At 45.4% G+C, this 13496-nt stretch overlaps 1 protein-coding gene across 11 annotated transcripts in view; it reads right to left on the bottom strand.

The window, feature by feature from the left end:
• The window catches only part of PANX2 (pannexin 2), a 46943-nt gene that overhangs the window by 22059 nt on the left and 11388 nt on the right, over nucleotides 1-13496 (bottom strand). The window lies entirely within an intron of this gene.

The raw sequence follows: 13496 nt of genomic DNA, 5'->3' as shown, positions 1-13496 counted from the left end.
ATCTGAGAGATGCTATAATTCCAGAGGAGTAACCAGTGGTGGAGGTTAACAACCCCTCCTCCTTTCATTCAGACGCCAGGTCTGCTGTGAAATGAAACCGTCCCATGATCCGATGATGAATCATTCCTTTTGCAAGCCCCGTGAACCCAGACACAAGCGAGCAGCTTCCGCATCTAGAAACCACAGTCACAGCAGTCCACAGAAAGATGCAACAGATTGAAAGAACTGGAGCAAGAACCCCATAAGCCCGGCATGGTCAAACTTGGCCCGCCAGCTGTTTTGGGACTACAGTTCCCATCATCCCAGACCACTGGTCCTGTTAGCTAGGGATGATGGGAGTTGTAGTCTCAAAACAGCTAGAGGGCCATGTTTGGCCATGCCTGCCATAAGCAATCAAAGAACTCATTCCAATCCCTAACTGGCAATATATTCCATGACGCACTGAGTCTTCGTACTAGGCCAAGGGAATACTTAGATTACAATCCCATGCACCCTTACCTAAGAGGAAATCCCACCGAACTTAGTCCAAGTAGATATCCATGGGATAGCACCATTAAACTGTTCCTAGCTATTTCCTTGCTGCTCTGGCCATGGGGGGAAAGCAAGACAGCAAATGTGTATCAGGCGATGAGAAGATCTGGAAGCAAGTCAAATCTCAACACTATTTGGAAATGTAAGGGAGCCTGACTATTAGGTCCAGTCGTGACTGACTCTGGGGTTGCGGTGCTCATCTCGCTTTACAGGCCGAGGGAGCCGGCATACAGCTTCCGGGTCATGTAGCCAGCATGACTAAGCCGCTTCTGGCGAACCAGAGCAGCACACAGAAACGCTGTTTACCTTAACGCTGTAACGGTACCTATTTATCTACTTGCACTTTGACGTGCTTTTGAACTGCTAGGTTGACAGGAGCTGGGATTGAGCAACGGGAGCTCACCATGTCGTGGGGATTCGAACCGCCGACCTTCTGATCTGCAAGTCCTAGGCTCTGTGGTTTAACGCACAGCGCCACCCTCGTCCCATTATTTGGAAACGAGAGATCCTCTAATCCTGGATATTGAAACTCTTGGCTTGAAAGTCCTGTTTTTCAAACTATCAACGTTTGAGGGAATCCTTTCCACCTTGACTCGTCTGCTTTAAGCCCTCCGCCCCTGTGCATTGTATACAATTCTGGGGCAAGTTTTAGGAAGCTTTATAGCAGTAGTCTTCGTCCTTTTCAAACCCAAGAACCAAGCACCCTTCTGCCAATTCTTAATTTATCACCGTATACTTGCATGTTAATAGTGCTGCAGTTGCGACCCACCTCAGACCAAACTGTGACCCAACAGAGGCTTCCAACCCACCAAGTTGGAAGACCGATGCTCTACAGTGTGTGGAAAGTATAGGGCAGGCAACTGGGCCTCACTGTTGCAATGCACAGCTTGAAAGTGTGTCCTAAAACACAGGTGTCACCAGAGGTGTAATGGTCCTGGGTTGCAGGGGGTCCAAGATCCATTACTATTTCTGCAGCCTGGTCCCAGCAGGGTTCCTGCCTCCAGCATCCTAAAAAGTACCAGGCACTCAGGATTGGCTCTTAGGGTTACTCTGGAGAAAGCACACAGTTTTTCTGTATGCTCCAGAGCTAACCTTTAGGAACACTGAAAGCACAAGCACGTCCAGTTTACCAAACACAATGCGTTCCGTGGAAACCTTTCATTAGGCAAGTGTTCATATAACGAGTCCACAATTTCCATTATTTCCTATGGAAATATTTCTAATGCGGGATTTGTTTGCTTTCCTTCTACCCCCTCCGTGTTTTCTTCCTAAAATGGCTGCAGCCAACCAGAAAGCGTAGAAAACCGATTTGTCCAAATGCTCCTGCTCTTTGATTGGTCCAGTGTCACTCCCCACTGTTTCTCCATGGCTTCTACCTAAAGCACAAGCACGTCCAGTTTACCAAACACAATGCGTTCCGTGGAAACCTTTCATTAGGCAAGTGTTCATATAACGAGTCCACAATTTCCATTATTTCCTATGGAAATATTTCTAATGCGGGATTTGTTTGCTTTCCTTCTATCCCCTCCGTGTTTTCTTCCTAAAATGGCTGCAGCCAACCAGAAAGCGTAGAAAACCGATTTGTCCAAATGCTCCTGCTCTTTGATTGGTCCAGTGTCACTCCCCACTGTTTCTCCATGGCTTCTACCCAAAAATGGCTGTCGCCAACCAGTAAAGCACAAACGAACAAGGAAGTAAGGAAACTGGTTGTTTGGATAAGTGAATCTTCGGAGTGTATAGCAAGGTTTGGCCATAATTATTTTCGTGTGGGTAAGTGAATTTTTGGATAGTGAGCGTGCAGATAGCAGGACCTGTGTGAAATGAGGTTTCAAGAGAATGGTGTGCAAATTTTTTGTAATGTACAACAGCACTTCAAGGAAAACACAACTGAAGTCATTCCAAAAGACAATATTGGAGTACCCCAAATCATTTACTCATGTACGCACACAGAATAGAGCTAACTGAAAGGCGACACACATGGAGATATACATTGATCACTGCAATGATTACCTAATTACAATGTATAATTAATTTTTTTGGTATAATCTTAGAAGGAGTGTGTGGCTGTGACTATCATGAAGGTACACCTGAATTTCCCACTCTACTACTACCCATCACAAATCTGCAGGGCCAGAATGGTAGTCAAGGAAACTTGCCCGCCATTAGTGAAACATGCCTTATAAGGTATCAAGGAACCACACTATCCAAGGTGAGGGAATATGGAGGTCTGTGTGGTGCAAACGAACCAGCGGAGCCGTTCTGGTGCTTCTGCCAGTGTGTTTGCAGAGCACAGATCTCCTCACTTGTCTCACAAGTATGTCCCACCTGCTATGAAACCAGCACAGTGGCTTCACCCCACCTGGGGAGCTGCTTCAGCTGAGATATAGCCTTTGAACAGCCACATGCTTTTGGTTATCACATTGAAGCTTTTTGTGAAATGTGCTAATAAAAAGGGGAAATCTTATCCAAATCACCTAATTGGCTGCCAACTCTCTTTAGCTCTTCAAATCTATCTGTAATAAATAGCCTGAGTTGTCTTCAAATTGGTTCCACTCAAGAGTAGTAGACCCAAATGAAAATGGCAGTCCTAAGTTAGTCATGACCATATATTTAAAGGGGTCTTCTCTGACTAGCACTGGATAGCACCCACAGGGATTTATGTGAAGGGCAACCCAGTGAATTTAGAAAATTGGGAAATATGGGCAATCACAATGTGAGCAAATTATGAGGCTTTCCTTGCAGTGAAATGTATAACTATTATTATTATTATTATTATTATACGTTATACGTAGGGCTGCCTCTGAAGATAGTTCGGAAACTTCAGCAAGTGCAGAATTCAGCGGCCAGGTTGCTCACCGGAGCAAGACGGTTTGAGCATATTACACTAATCCTGGTCCAACTGCACTGGCTACCAATTAGTTTCCAGGCCCAATACAAAGTGCTGGTTCTGACTTATAAAGCCTTAAACGGCTCAGGACTGCCTCTTTCCATATGAACCTGGCCAGATCCTGAGATCGTCTTCTGAGGCCCTCCTTCGTGTGCCTCCTCGAGAGGTCCAGAGGGTGGCAACATGAGAACGGGGCCTTTTTGCAGTGGCTCCCCGTCTGTGGAGTGCTCTCCCCAGGGAAGTTTGCTTGGTGCCTTCATTATACATCTTAGGTGCCAGGCAAAACCGTTCCTTTATAACCAAGCCTTTGGTTGACATGATTGACATGCTATACCAGGCTTCCTCAACCTCGGCCCTCCAGATGTTTTGAGACTACAATTCCCATCATCCCTGACCACTGGTCCTGCTACCTTGGGATCATGGGAGTTGTAGGCCAAAAACATCTGGAGGACCGAGGTTAAGGAAGCCTGTGCTATACCCTTTTAAAATGTGGCTCTTTGGGGGGGGGGTTATTGCATTATTGTTTTTGTTTTTATTTTATATATTGTGATCTTTTCTGTGAACCACAATGAGACCTCCGGGTATAGGGCAGCATATAAATTTATGATTATTTTTCCATCACCCTCCATCCGAAAATCACAGGGCAGTTCACAAATAGTGGTCACATTCCTCAATACTGCCATAGATATAGAAGGGTGATTAATAATGGAGATGCAATAAGGAGCCGGATAAAAATACTGAAGGTAGTACAGAAGATAGCCCTTGGATAATTAAGCAGTATTTTTTAAAAGCATGTTGTTGCTCCTGAAATAAGCGCACTTCCCTCTTAATGTCTCTACACCAGATCTAAAATGTAGCTACAGTTCAGAGCCAAGCCCAACAATGTGCCAGTATTAATTGTGCATAAAAACTGCACCATGTCCACTTAGGCAATTAATTGTTTTCAAACCTTTGCCCTCTCAAATTCAATTGCTTGTCCTGGTGCACAGGAAAACAAAATGTTCACTTCATCTTTACCTTTGGGAATGTTTGCGCCAGCTGCTCCTATTCTGAAGCTGCTCTGTGCCCGAATGTTATTTATTTGCTTGTAACACTTTGTCCCCAGGAACTGAAAATGGTCAGTCAATTTGTTCCGGCGACCATCCCAGAGTCACACATTTTGATGGGCTACCTGAAGGATGCCACACTCAATATTCTCTGCAGGCCCTTCCAACACTCAACAAAGAAACAAAAAGCTAGAGGCAATAATTTTCTGCTTGGAGCTTCGAATTCCTCTATAGTGGTACCTCGGGTTAAGTACTTAATTCGTTCCGGAGATCCGTTCTTAACCTGAAACTGTTCTTAAGCTGAAGCACCACTTTAGCTAATGGGGCCTCCTGCTGCCACCACGCCACCAGAGCACGATTTCTGTTCTCATCCTGAAGCAAAGTTATTAACCTGAAGCACTATTTCTGGATTAGCGGAGTCTGTAACCTGAAGTGTATGTAACCTGAAGCGTATGTAACCTGAGGTACCATTGTAGCTTTTGAAAAGTTTTGAAGAAACTTACCGTATTTTTCGCTCCATAAGACACACTTTTTCCCTCTTAAAATCTAAGGGGAAATGTCTGTGTGTCTTATGGAGCGAATGTGTGGTCCCTGGGGCTGGGGGGGGGGGGGGACACCTGGGCTTCCCTTGCCAGCCCCGACAAGTGCTGAAGGGGCACTGTGCAGAGAGGGGGAGAATTTTTTTTCTTGTTCTCCCCCTCTAAAACAAGGTGCGTCCTATGGTCGGGTGCGTCCTATAGAGTCAAAAATGTGGTATATACTGGCGATAGTCACAGTCTACCCACAGCATTTTGTACCAGCTGGAGTCTTTCAGTTTTTCAATATCACAATGGTCAAGTCTTGGGGTTATACTATACAGTCGTACCTCGGACGTCGAATGGAATCCGTTCCGGAAATCCGTTCGACTTCCAAAATGTTCAAAAACCAAGGTGCGGCTTCTGCCAGGCTGCAGGAAGCTCTTGCAGCCAATCGGAAGCCACATCGGATGTTCGGGTTCCAAAAAACGTTCGCAAATCAGAACACTCACTTCCGGGTTTGCAGCATTCGGGAACCAAAACGTTCGACTCGCAGGGTGTTCGGGATCCAAGGTACGACTGTATGCTACAGTTTGACACGTTTCTCAAAGCAGCTTCCACAGCGAGCCGTTCCTAATTCATCTCTAGCCAAGGTGCAAACACCTTTGCCTAGGCCAGCAGTGGTGTCCAAACTTTTTTCAAAGAGGGCCAGATTTGATGAAGTGAAGGGCTGTGAAGTTGTTAACCTTTTTTTAGGATTGAAGTTGTTGAGGGTTTTTTTAGGATTTTACCCCAGGAAATAAACTGCCATAGGGGCCGGATTAAATGGACCGGCGGGCCAGATTAGGCCCCCGAAACGGACTTTGGACATGCCTGAGGTGGGGGGTAAAGACATCCCTGCCCCACCAACGCCCCCTTAGTGTGTGTACGAGCAGAAACAAATCTGACCCGAATGATGCTGTGCTGATGCGAGCAGCCGAAAGGGCTGTGAAATTCCCCATGAATAAAACAACTACATTGCGCTCAAAGGCGGTAATGTGAGCGCATCCTAAATAAAATAAAAACAGAACTCAGTCTGCTGCCAGAAAGCTGCATATCTTTTAGTTATTACGTTTTTCTTCAGTTCAGAAGCCTGCATGTTCTTACACCGACGGAAAATGGTTTAACGGAAGGCCCCACAACTTAACTTTTGCTACTTTGCCATCTTCGCCGCTGCCCCACAAAAACCAACCAAGGGATTAATGTGAGCACCTAAAAGGTTTCACTAAAAACCCAAACAATTTGTTGGATCAGTAATTTTCAGTGGGCTGTATGATTCACTTTCTAAAAGCTCTGGGGTGTTTGTGCTATCGTCATTCAAGCCGAAAACGTATTGCTTTTAAATGCCTCAATGCAGATTCACACAACATTAATAGCTATTCACAAAGAGACAATAATTTCCATATCATATCCCATTGCTGTTCCCAGCCAACCCTATTCCACGGTACTAAATGGTCACTTGGAAACTCAGCTCTTCTAACTATAGACTTGTATCCGGAATTCTGCATGCCCCGGAGGTTCCCAGCCGTGTCATTCGCCTGCCAGCCAATCCGCTGGCTGGGGGCGTGGCCGGGCCCCATTTAAACTGAGGCGTGAGCCGGAGCGCTTCCTCTTGGCTCACTTCCTCGATCTCCCGCCCTATTTTCAGGTTTAGAATTTGGCCTCGCTATGGACCTCGGTTGGTCACCGTTGAGGGGCCTGGTAGGAGTTTTTCCACTTGGCAAATTGGCATGGACCATTTGGTTTATTTATTGAAAAAAGAATTTTTAAAATTACAAAGAAAAAAAAAGACAAAATTACAGAGAAAAAAGACAAAAACAGAAAAAAATAAATAAAACCTTCATTTTCAAATTCTCCACTTTCATTACCTTCTTTCCATGACCTCCTCCTCCTCCCATCTCTTGTATCTTTATTAATAATTGTCACAGCAAATCCTTTCCATAATTCATAATATTCTGTCATTACATTACCTTGCTCTATTTTCATCTTATCTTATAAAAAACCTTAAAACTTAAATCTTATTTTTACCAGCTTCTCATAACCATTACCTTTTTACCTAGTTCTTTAAACATTCTTACAAGAGCCAAGTAATTTCATTTCAACATTTTTGCAACGTTCATAAACGGACCATTTTGTTTTTACCTACCTCGTAGCAATCGTCACAACTTTGTAAGGTTTGGCGGTTAGGCATTGGTTGATCTTGTGATGGGGGAGGGGAGGTGTGGCCATCACCTGCCCCTCCAAGCTTAAGGGTATTCCGTTAAAGGAATCCGGGGTGTGGATCTTGTCCGAAATCCGGGGTTGGGCTAGGGCCATGACACTGTCAGAGTTGCGCTCGACCGAGCGACTCTTCCGGAATTGCCTCCGACGTGATTAATGACCTGAGCCTCTGATAAGGCTCCAGGCACATTCCCCATTACTCAGAGTATGCAGCACAAATGAGAAGTTTGAGCTACATGGCTAAAGGGTTTTATTACTAAGCTATGCAGGCAGAAAAGAAATACGTCCTCTCTCTGTGAGAGCAGAGAGCAACCGAAAAACAAAGGAACAGGAAACCAGTAACATCACATCCGTCTCCTGTCTTCCGTGAGACTTCCAACAGTCTGGAATCCCAGGAATGTAAACAGAGTCCTGTGACCCCAAGAGCACTGCGCAGTGGCAACACACAGAAACTAACATCCACAACCTCATCGGGAACCCAGGGGGAGCTCAAGTTGGTTTGCATTGATGGGGCTCCCCCTATTGGTAGTTGACCCTTACAGGACTCCCCGCATGGTGGGCAGGAGTCAGGTATAGTTAGGTCAGTTCCAATGCCTAAGCCAATACCACTCACATCTGTAACCAATAAAGTTGTGGCCTAAATTTGCCCAATAACATTAACCTAATATCTGTGTCCTTGTGTCTTATTCATCAACGAGGGGGTGGTCTCGGGGTCTCGACACGCAATACATGTGTTAAATCTTTAAGGTTACCACAAGACTCTTGGTTGCTTTAACTGCACAGTTATCCCTCTGGAAATTGCCACTTGAAAAGAAAAGAAGAGAGACCCTTTTATAGTTTGCTGCCTATTGCATTTCTATATCCTCCAGCAAAAGGTGGGAAGGGGGAACCTGGAATCCTTCAGAATGCCTGAAGGTGTACACAGATATGGAGGAAATCAATAAGGGCAGGGCTATAGCTTGGTGGTGGAGAATCAGTCTTGAATTCACAAGGTCCCAGGTTCAATTCCTGACATCTCCAGGAAGGGATAGGACAGACCGCAGCAGGGTGGATTTGATTTAAATCACGATTTAAAATCATGATTTAAATTACTAGTCAGTAAGACTTGATTTAAATCATGTTTTTACGGAAAGACCCATTCTTCCTGGTATAATCTTAATATTTACCAGATGAAGGTTTCATTTTTGGAATAATAAATTTTCAGAGTCGTTTTTACAGTTATATCAAAAATTACTAATTTGGTTATACTATTAGAAATACATAGACAGATAATTATGAAATTATTGTGAGGTTCATTAAGTTAACTATTTATATTTGGACAACTTTTCTGTTGTGCTTTATTGGAAAGAGAAAAATAATCATTTCCTTAACAACAATTTAAATAATCTAGTTAACCAAAACAGTAACATTATAGCATACGTATCCATGTTTGTTAACTGATGTGGTTAAACAATTAGAACAAAACTTTGAGTTTTAGCACATATGAAAAACTTAAAACAAATCCTTATTTCCTTATTTAATAAAATGTAACTTAAATAGAAAACTATCTTTAGAAAGATTTTTCCTCCAAAAGCATTCTATTTTAAAAATCTGATTTAAATAACAAAAATCTGTTTTTTGTGTTTTTTTTTTAATCATTGATTTCTATCCACCCTGGACTACAGTCTGGAACCCTGGACAACCACTGCCAATCAGTGTAGGGAGCACTGAGCTAAATAGACCTGATTCGTCTTAATCCAGTTTCTTATGTTCCAGTGATGACAAGTGATTACTGTGCTTTAGCCACCTGCCATGAAATCCTTTGAGCTAAAACCAACCCTGGCGCCTTCAGGTGGACTTCTGAGGCTGATGCATAATAGGTAAGGACATGTTAATTTTAAAGAGTCATGACGAAGGGGACCGCTTGTAAGAACTCAGGGCAACGGCATCAAACCACAAGGAGACCGTGTGCCAGTAACAGGGCTGAGAAAGGGCAAAAGAAGGCCGACACCCAAAGACTTGGTTTTCACAGAGGTAGGAAAGCTAGAGGTTCGGAGTACGTTGTCAGCAGTATGCTGACGACACTCAGCTCTGCTTCTCCTTTGCATCTGTAGGTGAGGCAGTGGAACTGCTGGACCAGGGTCTTGCCTCGATAATGGACTGGATGAGAGCCAGCAAACTGGAGTTCAATCCAGATAACACTGAAGCACTGTTAGTGGGTGGTTCCCTAGACCGGATAGGTGGGAGGTCGCCCGCTCTTGTTGGGGTTGGACTTCCCCTAAAGTAGCAGGTTTGTAGCTTGGGGGTTCTCCTGGATCTTGAAAGACCTACATTGGCTCCCAGTATGTTTCCGAGCACATCTTAACACGTTTTAGTGATGTTCACTGAGGTCCAGTTCCGAGGGCCTTCTGGCAGTTCCCTCACTACAAGAAGTGGAGTTACAGGGAACCAGGCAGAGGGGCTTCTCGGTAGTGGCGCCTGCCCTGTGGAACGCCCTCCCACCAGATGTCAAAGAGAACAACAACTACCAGACTTTTAGAAGACTTCTGAAGGCAGCAGTGTTGAGGGAAGCTTTTAATGTTTGAAGCATTAATGTATTTTAATATTTTGTTGGAAGCCGCCCAGAGAGGCTGAGGAAGCGGGGTATAAATCATAAATTATTATTATAGACCTCCAGGTATAGGGCAGCATATAAATTGAATATTATTATTATTAGTCACTCAAGGCTCAGGTGGCCTAAGTGGCCCGGAGTGCCTGGACTCTGTGTGGAAGGGGTCTTGTGTGACCGAATGCTCCTCTGTACCAAAGTGCTCCTCTGCTCAGAAAAGTAGGTGTCAAGGGAGCAAGGCGGTGCTAGGAACCCAGAAGGCAAAACTGAGGTACCTAGTGTGGCGATCACACAGGGTCCTTGGACGTTTAACCGTCTATTGATCCCTGTGCCACCACTGTGCTCGCTTCCCCGCTGCCACCAACCCGTTACTCTCTGGTAAAACACTGAGTCCAGACAGTTGTTAAAAGTGAACCAAAAAACCCACAAATTTATTTTACAAACATTAACAAGTTTATAGTTTCTCAGAAAATATTCCTGTCAGTATCTTAACTTTAGTTTCTTTACCGGCCTATACCTTCCTAATACCTTCTGACTGATTATCTCAACTGCTTGACTGACTCCTCTTAACAAATTCTCTCACACTCTCAAACCAGACTAGCCCAACCCATCCTCTCTGTCTCTTCTAACTCCAGACTGTCTTCTCAACCACCCTAACTCTAACACCTCCAAAAAAACCCTCTGTGCTTAAACCTTATGCACAGTTAACTCTGCCCCTTGGGTTCCCATTGGTTAGTCATTTTACAATTAGCTAACCCTTTCCTTATGAACCCGGTATGATGTCACACTTTTAGGAGGGCAAACAACACACCGAGGAACAGGAGGGATGGCAAGCAGTGCTCCGTGAAGAACAAAAAGCAAGGGCAGCTTATTTGCAAAGGCAGCGCAGCATCTCTGGGGAAAATGGGAGTCACTCGCCCAGTTGCACACCCTCGGCAGCTGCAGCAAAAATACAACCATGCGCTTCAAGAATGGAAGAGGCAAAGTCTCTGGGAGCAGCTGGACATTGTGTGTCCTGTTGTTTTTTGAGGGGAAGAGATCCCGAAATAAAAATTTGAGCATGTTTGTAATTGTGGTTCTGGAGAGCAAAATTCTAGCCGCTTTCTGTTCATTATGACCCCCACTCCAAAACCCTCTGGTTGGTGGTTCCAGTGAGGCCACAGACTCCACTTTCAACTGCTTTTACACGGAGGACCAAGCTGGATAGTACATCTCCCTCTCAAACTGTTCCAGTTTACCATTCCCCCTTCCACAGTGTTTCTGGCCAGTCCTCCCCTACCAACCCCAATCACATCCTGGTGCTAAGCAGACGCTTGCAGATATAATAAATAAGCAATAACTTATATAGTAATTGAGCGTCTTCAAATAACGGCTCGTGCCAGAATACTACATTTTGTTGTAATCCTTGCAACAAGAACCCGGTAAGGTAGAGTGGTGCGATTACACAGGATCAAGACTGTTGCTGCACAACGCGCCAAAACTTTAGAAGGCATCTACCTATACTTTGGGAGAGTGGAGAAAAAGTGGTTTAAGTGTATGGCGTGGTTCATCTAAGGCAGGGATGCTGAAACCCGAGGTCCTCCAGATGTTGATGGTCTCCAGCTCCCCAAAGGTGGGAGGATTTAAGTCTGGCAACATCTGGAGGGCCAGAGGTTCCCCACTCCTGGTCTAAGGGATTCAAGAGTTCATGGCAGAGATGAGATTCAATCAGGCCTGTGTGTTTTTCTGATTCGAAGCTGAGCCTCCACAGTGCATCAAGTCTAGCCCCACTACTAAGCCCTTGGCCTTTCCCATTGCACATTGCCAAGTTTCTCCTCTCTGGGAGGTTTCCACCACGTGGCACCCCTTCCCTGTCATGGAGGATTGCTTTTATCAGAATCCTAATAAATGCCTGTTTTCATAGAATCATAGAACTGTTTGCCTGGCGCCTTCATTACACACCTTTAGGCGCTAGGCAAAAATGTTCCTTTTTAACCAGGTCTTTGGTTGATCTGTTTGACATCCTGTACCCTTTTAAAATGTGGCTGTTTTCTGGGGGAGTATGATTGGGTTGTTGTTTTTATTTTGATTATTGATTATATATGTTGTGATCTTTTCTGTGAACCACCCTGAGACCTCCAGGGATACAGTGGTACCTCGGGTTACAGACGCTTCAGGTTACGCAGTTTCGGATGCGCACCGCGCCAAACCCGGAAGTACCGGAATGGGTTACAGTGGTTCCTCAGGTTACATATGCTTCAGGTTACATATGCTTCAGGTTACAGACTCCGCTAACCCAGAAATAGTACCTCGGGTTAAGAACTTTGCTTCAGGATGAGAACAGAAATCGCGCGGCAGCAGCGGAGGCCCCATTAGCTAAAGTGGTGCTTCAGGTTAAGAACAATTTCAGGTTAAGAACAGACCTTCGGAACGAATTAAGTACTTAACCCGAGGTACCACTGTACTTCCGGGTTTCGGCGCTCGCTCACGCGCAGAAGCGCTAAATCGTGCATGTGCAGAAGTCCAGAATCGCGACCCGCGCGTGCACAGACACAGTGCGAATGTGCCTCCCACACGGATCACATTTGCAAGCCGAGGTTCCACTGTATAAACTCAATAAATAAATAAATATAACTGGAAGGGACCGTGAGGGTCATCTAGTTCAACCCTCTGCAATGCAAGAATCTTTCGCCCAAAGTGAGGCTCAAACCCACAACCCTGAGATTAAGAGTCTCGTGCCCTACCGACTGAACTATAATGATTATTTGCCAGGAGGATGACTCCCCAGGGGCCAAAGTAGGCTTTATTTCACACATGTCAAAGACCCAGTTTGGCACCCCATTAACATTTGCATACACCGACCCACAGGCTGGGAGCCTCAATGGCACCCCTCTGGAGGCTTCATCGGGGCAATAACCCGACTAGCGCTCCCCCTAGCTACAGCCCTGCGCCTCCCTCATCCGTCTAACTACTTGAGAATGGAAGGGAATTGTGTGTGTGTGTGTGTGTGTGTCCCAACCACTCCTACCGCCCCACCTCTCCCCTCCTCGGCAAAGCTTCTTCTACAGCTGCCAGACAGGCGGACTTTCAACAGGTGAAGCTGTCCCCCATTTCCGAGGTGCAGCAATAGAAGTGAGGAAAGGCTTCACCGGCTGGACGTCCGGTTCCTCCTAGCAGCGCAGCAACAAAACTGCCAGCACATTTGCAAAGCTTAGGCACGATTTCAAACTGGATGCCTTGAGATCCCTGTATTGCAAGCATGTCCAACAGGTAGATCGTGATCTACCGATAGATCACTGGACGTCTGCGGTAGATCACTGGCTCCCCCCAAAGAAGCTGAACAACTGTGGCTCCCCTAAAGAAAGCTCAACAGGTCAAGAGAGCCAGTGTGGTGTAGTGGTTAAGAGCGGTGGACTCGTAATCTGGGGAACCGGGTTCGCTTCCCTGCTCCTCCACATGCAGCTGATGAATGACCTTGGGCCAGTCACACTTCTCTGAAGTCTCTCAGCCCCACTCACCTCACAGAGTGTTTGTTGTGGGGGAGGAAGGGAAAGGAGAATGTTAGCCGCTTTGAGACTCCTTCAGGTAGTCATAAAGCAGGATATCCAATCCAAACTCTTCTTCTTCAACATTTTACCTCCTCCCTGAAAAAAACTCAACAACTTTGACCCCAGCCCCCACAAAGGGGGTAG

This window comes from Podarcis liolepis, assembly GCF_965112155.1.
Source record: "Podarcis liolepis genome assembly, chromosome: 10".
NCBI lineage: Eukaryota > Metazoa > Chordata > Lepidosauria > Squamata > Lacertidae > Podarcis > Podarcis liolepis.
This window is presented reverse-complemented; position numbering and strand designations above follow the sequence as displayed.